General features: G+C 40.2%; 1 non-coding gene across 1 annotated transcript; it reads right to left on the bottom strand.

Annotated features, from left to right (window-relative positions):
• Positions 1–295: 295 nt before the first annotated feature.
• Positions 296–369, bottom strand: Trnat-agu (transfer RNA threonine (anticodon AGU)). Its single transcript has one exon. It is a non-coding gene; the product is annotated as a tRNA-Thr (tRNA).
• Between the last annotated feature and the right edge of the window lie 5,899 nt (positions 370–6,268).

Here is a 6,268-nt window from a genome sequence, read left to right as displayed (position 1 = left end):
TAATTAGCTGATTCTGCCCATATTTTCATCTGTTTTGAAAGTACAACTTTCAATATGCTTTACAAACTACATAAAAATTTCGGCTAGGCATCAGAGGGTTTCGTCTAATTCAATGGTCGCTATGTACGCATGTAATACTACTAATACGAACGTACAAAGACACAGTATTTCACTTCACGTTAATGAAGTTGGTTCTACTTTTGAAGCATGTAGTTAGCAGATTCTGGTAATATTTCTATCTATTTAGAATGTACGAACTTCAATATGTTTTACAAACTACATAAAAATTTCGGTTAGGCACCGGAGGGATTCGAACCCTCGATCTCCTGTTTACTAGACAGGCGCTTTAACCAACTAAGCCACGGCGCCGCACGCCAACATGAGCCAACCAGCCCATAGTAGTAGTAGCGGACAATATTGTACTTGCTTTCAAACTGCAATGGTATTGCGTATACCACAAATTTTCTAAGTTTAATTTATATATAGACGGGTTCTTATTCATATTACGACGCACTGTTGCCCGTTGGATTTCTTTGCCTACACAGCACAGTGAAAATACAACGTACACGTTTCAGTTCTGCGCTGTACTGTTTTACATTGTGAAATAGTAGTCAAGCGAAACTTTCATTATTTGCTCCTATTTGATAAATCAAGTAAACAGAGATTCAACTCATTGTCTTTAACATAATACTAAAATTTCCTACGTCACAAGTAGGACTGACGATAAAATACGTGGCACTCGCTAGTAGCGTTCCACATTTATTTGATCCTGCTGTCCGATAGATACTATACCGTGATTTTCCTGCAACTGCTCGTCAAAATATGTTTATGATAAACTGCGATTGTTAAATACTAACTAGAACTAAATATTTGTTACCTTCGTCCTGCGTACGGGAAACGACAACCATCATGCTACGTATGGATATAGAAACACAAACGCCACAGGAACGTTAAAAATAAACAAAGCAAAACTGGAAACATGTGCTATCACTGTGAATCAAAGATAATCTAACACTATCTTATATCACAGTTTACAATCAGCTACGTGTCAGAACCGTATTTTTTTATTTATAGTTTGACAACGTAAGCATGTATATCAGGTATATTTCATCTGTTCTCTACTTTCTTCTTCTTTCGTTTATTTTCACCCCCCTTTAACCCGGAGAGTAGTCATTTTAGTTTTCTTTTCCTGGAAGCTCTTGAAATTTTGTACCAAATTTCTAGATGTTTTGTTTTGTGTCATGTCTTCTGCTATAGCCATCTGTGTTTTTATTCCACGTGATGTGATGTACTTTTTGCACCATATATTCATAGCGAGGAGGTCCTCACTGATGCAGAACATACCAGAAAGCAAGAAAACACGTAATTGATATTTTAAAATAGGAGGCCTTTAAATGTTCCTTCTACAAATCCCAAGTGAAATGGCCCTCATGGATGTGGAGTTAGCAAAAAAATTTTGACATACTTTTATGTAAGAGGCTATTGTAGATTTGTTACAAAAAACAAAAATATGCTATACACTGAGGTGCATGTGATAAATGGATGAGCTGTCACGCTTGTCTATTGTAAACATTATCGAGAATTCGTTTGCTGTGCCAGCCGTTGTCTGTCCAGCGCAGCCCTAGGACGAACACCTTCTCGCACCATTGTCTTACATTTTCGTTCGAAGGGGTCTTCGTTTCTTCTGTATCTGAACTCGAGTTTCTCTGTTATTACCCACATTGGGAAGGAGGCAGGTTCAATACCCGTTCTTTCATCCAGATTAAGGTTCTTAGTGCATTTCTTAAACCGACATCAGCAAAACGCCGGGACGGTTCTTTTGAAAAGATTTTCTTTCTCATCACTGCCTAACATATAATAAACTTGATTGCTGAATGATTCTTTCTTACATACCTTCAGCTACTGAAGACGCTCATGCACACTGAAACTGGTACGTAGTGCCATCGTCACTTAGACTGCTGCCCAAATAGCAAAAACCTCATTTGCTGCTTTTAGTGTCTCATTTTCTAATCTAAACATTAACAATGAATATTTCAGGTTTCACTTTGATATCTTTTTATTACACTCTTAGTTTATTTATTTTGTTATATATTTTCCGGGCTTCATTTGTTCGTGTTTGTGAAAAGGCTCTGTCAGCATTTTGTTTTTCTTTAATATTGTTAGCTATTTTTGTATTACATGTTTTCAAACCCTTTTTCCAGTTTGGTACTTTACTTTTTCCTTGGATCGTAAATGGTGAAAAACTTTGACTCAGGTATGCCTGCGAGAATTGGACGTTCCGTGCTACGGCGCATCTCTCTGGAATAATTAACCAAAGATGTATATTTGAAGACTCTGTGTGAAGCGATTACAGAGAATGGACGTGTTTTATGTTGGAGAGATTTTACTATTGTTATGCGAAGCTATTAAACTCCATTGGGAATGTTTTGTTAGCCGATGGTACAATAATCTAATTCAAGAAAATAATACGCATTCAAGGTGTGTATTTATCAATTTATAAAAGATTTGACAAACATTCTTCAGGTATCACGTGACGTAGATCGATCGGAGGTGCAGTGTGGAATGATACTGCGAGCCCGCATCTTTTCACGGTCAATATTCTTCGAGAGAATATCTCAGAAGCTATAAACGTTTCGCTGATAAAAAAGTTAGACACATCAATCCATACGCATCATACAACATAGCACCTAGTTGCGTCGAACGATTTTCATAGCGAAATAACCATTTTAGAGACTTCAGTTGGAGCAGTTCCGACGAGGGGTATCAGCGAGATCGACGCTGCGGGACATATATGAAGTTCTCCTGTGGTATTTAAAACAAAAGACTTTTATTATTTAGCGTTTAAAAGACTGAAGCTAAAACCTAAATAAAACCACTGGAAATCATAACTAAAAATACCAAAAAATAAATAAGAAGCAGAGAATTTTCTTAAACAAAATTTCTTATATAAATAAATAAATTAATTAAAATATAATAAACTAGTACCTCATAGCTATTTTCAACAGCGCTGTTTTTAATGTTACTGTTCTTCCTCATTATTGTCTTTAGTTTCAACTATTTGCAATTTCTGTGCGAGTCTTTGTTGATATGCGTTCCTTGTGCTTTCTTCTTGTGAAAGATAAACTTTATATTTCAAATCTTGGTTTTTGGTTTTCTTTACATTTGTTTGTTTCTTCTACCTTGCCCATATTTCAATCTTCGAAGTAACTAGGAAATGGTCGGAGCCTATACCAATACCTCAAAACTTATGAGTACCTCGAATTTGAGAGTTTATTATTTTTTTCATTAGCAACGATGTGCACGCCAGGTGTATCTATTTATGTCTTTCTTTCTGAAGAAGATATTTGTAATTTGTAGCTGATTTAATGTAGCAAAATTCTCAATAAGCCTGTCCGTTTTCATTTAAAATTATTTCACCAAATGAGCCTACTGTATCTACAATTGGTATATTTCCAGTTCTTGTATTTGAATCTCTTTATTACATTTGTTTAGTTGTTTTTGTAGCCCATCATAGTATGTTTCAGTCTTCGCGTTTTCCTTCTTTTGGTGCATATACTCCTTTAACACATAAATGACCTCTATCAACTCTGAATCTAGCAATTACTATCCTTTCATTTATATAGTCTACAAATCTATCTATCTTTTCCATTTTTCATCTGTAAGAATGTTTTCTCAGTTGAGCTACGGATTCGCGACATCCAGAACTCTCAACACAACTGGCACTGCTAAGACTAAGAGTAGCGTACGACTTCCACATCGCTGGCAACGGGTTACACACAATTCTGGTGACTACTTTGGAGGTCAGGAAAACTTTGAAACACGTATCTATTCTGTACCAGCTGTAAATAAATAGTTGCCACTATTACAGTTCGAACCCTCGTAGAAAACATCGTTCTTGTGAAACACAACTTGCTCTTTACTCACACGAAGTGTTGAGTGCTATTGGCGAGGGATTTCAAATGGATTCAGTGTTTCTGGATTTCCGAAAGGCTTTTGATACTGTAGTACACAAGAGGCTTGTAGTGAAAGGACAGCAGAAATCTCGTTCTCAACAAAGTAAAATCCTCTCTGTACCATCACAGAACACTGTCATGATCTCTAAATCATTTTCTGTATCATTAACATGAATTTGGAACAATCTTCCTCAAAATATAATTCCTACCTGACTTAAAGTGACAGTTAATGGCTCAGCTTCTACCACGGCAGCCATCACTCTCATGTACTAGTCTCCAGCTCACTCTTGTCAATCCCTCCTCCCACACATCATTTTCGGCCCCCCATACCCGCAGAGTTCTTTGTTTGAATGCCGTTCCTTCCTAATGACCACTGTCACTGTCATTTCAATCTTCTCCCCTTTCTTCATCCTTGCCCTAAACATGCCCTCCCGGTTGGCCGTGCGGTCTAACGCACTACTTTCCGGGAGGGAAGGAGCGCCTGGTCCCCGGCACGAATCCGCCCGGCGGATTTGTGTCGAGGTCCGGTGAGCCCGCCAGTCTGTGATGGTTTTTAGGCGGTTTTCCTTCTGCCTCGGCGAAAGCGGGCTCAGTTACACTATGTCTGCGATTGGTGCGCAAACAAGTTCTCCACGTACTCGTACACCACCATTACTCTACCACGCAAACATAGGGGTTACACTCGTCTGGTGTGAGACGTTCCCTGGGGGTCCACCGGGGGCTGAACCGCACAATAGCCCTGGGTTCGGTGTGGAACGGCGGAGGGGTGAAGTGGACTGCGGTACTCGTCGTGGGGTTGTGGACCATTGCGGCTGCGGCAGGAACGGAGCCTCTCCGTTGTTTCAAGGTCCCCGGTTAAAATACAATACTAAACATGGCTTCAGATATGCAAAACTAATGCGTATCAATCTTAATGCCCTTTACTACTAGTACAATTATTATTATTACTGTTAATAACTTTTGTTATCGTTATTATTGTCAGTGTTTGTGTAATATCTTTGGTATGCGTTGTTCCCGGTTAGATGTAGTTGAGGGCCTTAAGGCTATAACCTGGTCAGACTAAATAAACTTTTTTTTTTTGTAAAGTGGGGGATTACAAGTTTTGTGTAGTGTTGCGTGTGAAGGGGTGCTTAACCCTGGTCCCCCTATCTGACATTCCCGGGTGCTCTGTGCGAGCGGAGGAAATCGGTGAGAAACCCTAACCTACGCAGAATCAGTTCCACGTCTGTGGGACTTTCGCCTTTCCAGCAACGTTTGTTACACCACCTTCCAGTCGGCCGTCGGGTCCCTCCCGACCAGACTTTGAGAATTCGCGGCAACGCTGAAACACGCCACTCCGCCCGCGACGGCATCTGCAGCGCGCAGAATTTCGTAAGGCCCCCCGGGAGGGAGGGGTGAATTTTTTTCGGCCTGTTTACGAGGCGCATCTGCCGGTAACGCACTTATTACACAACAACGGGTGGCCGCCGACCGATGGAATTACGCGCGTGCCGATGACCCGTTAACGGGAGCCAGTGCCGCAATTCCAGTTAATCTCCCCGTAAACCGGAAACATCCGATTATTTCCATTCATAATATAATCCCGCGCTCTTTCGAACGCGTTGCAAATGTCCGGAAGCGAATGGGGGAAAAATGAAAATAAAAATGGAATAACGGTCGGTAATTGCGTCCGTTATTCTGTAGCGCTTTTTTTTTATGAAAGCTGTGACTTCAGTGCGGGCACAAAATAACAGCAGTGTTTACTGAATATCCATCGGCCGGCAGTGGAACGGCTGTTCTGTTTCCCTCAGTGGTAACGGGAGAATGCGGTCCATTTGCGGAATTTTCATGAACAATGAACAAATACGTTGATTCTGTAAATAAGGATCCAGCAGTTATTTCTGTCACAGTTGGTAACCACTTGTAATGCCACAGTAGTTAATTAGCTCTTCTGCTTGCTCATGTCTTTAATCTCTCTAGGAACATCCACTTTTCAACTAAACGTTCCTTCGGCATACTGGCAAGAGGAATCTCTAACATTCGTTGAAAACAATATACTCTCTTTGAGTTCTTCAGCAGAGCAATAAAGTTGTAGCTGACCCCCCCCCCCCCCCCTCCTCCCGCACACACACATACACAGTGAAAGGTCTCTGTTGGATTCCTTTCATGTTAATTTCTTAAATGCGTTGCCATTTACGGCATAAATTTCTTTTCTAAATTTACTGTGGTGTTTCTGACTATCTGGGAGGAGACTGAGCAGTGAAACGTGTTACTTTGACACATAAACAATAACGATCTGTCACACTACTACACTTTAAAACTCAGTTTATATGTAA

The sequence above is a fragment of the Schistocerca gregaria genome, chromosome 2 (assembly GCF_023897955.1).
Source record: "Schistocerca gregaria isolate iqSchGreg1 chromosome 2, iqSchGreg1.2, whole genome shotgun sequence".
NCBI classification, from domain to species: domain Eukaryota; kingdom Metazoa; phylum Arthropoda; class Insecta; order Orthoptera; family Acrididae; genus Schistocerca; species Schistocerca gregaria.
Note: the sequence above shows the minus strand (reverse complement) of the source record. Positions and strands in the feature narration are given on the sequence as shown.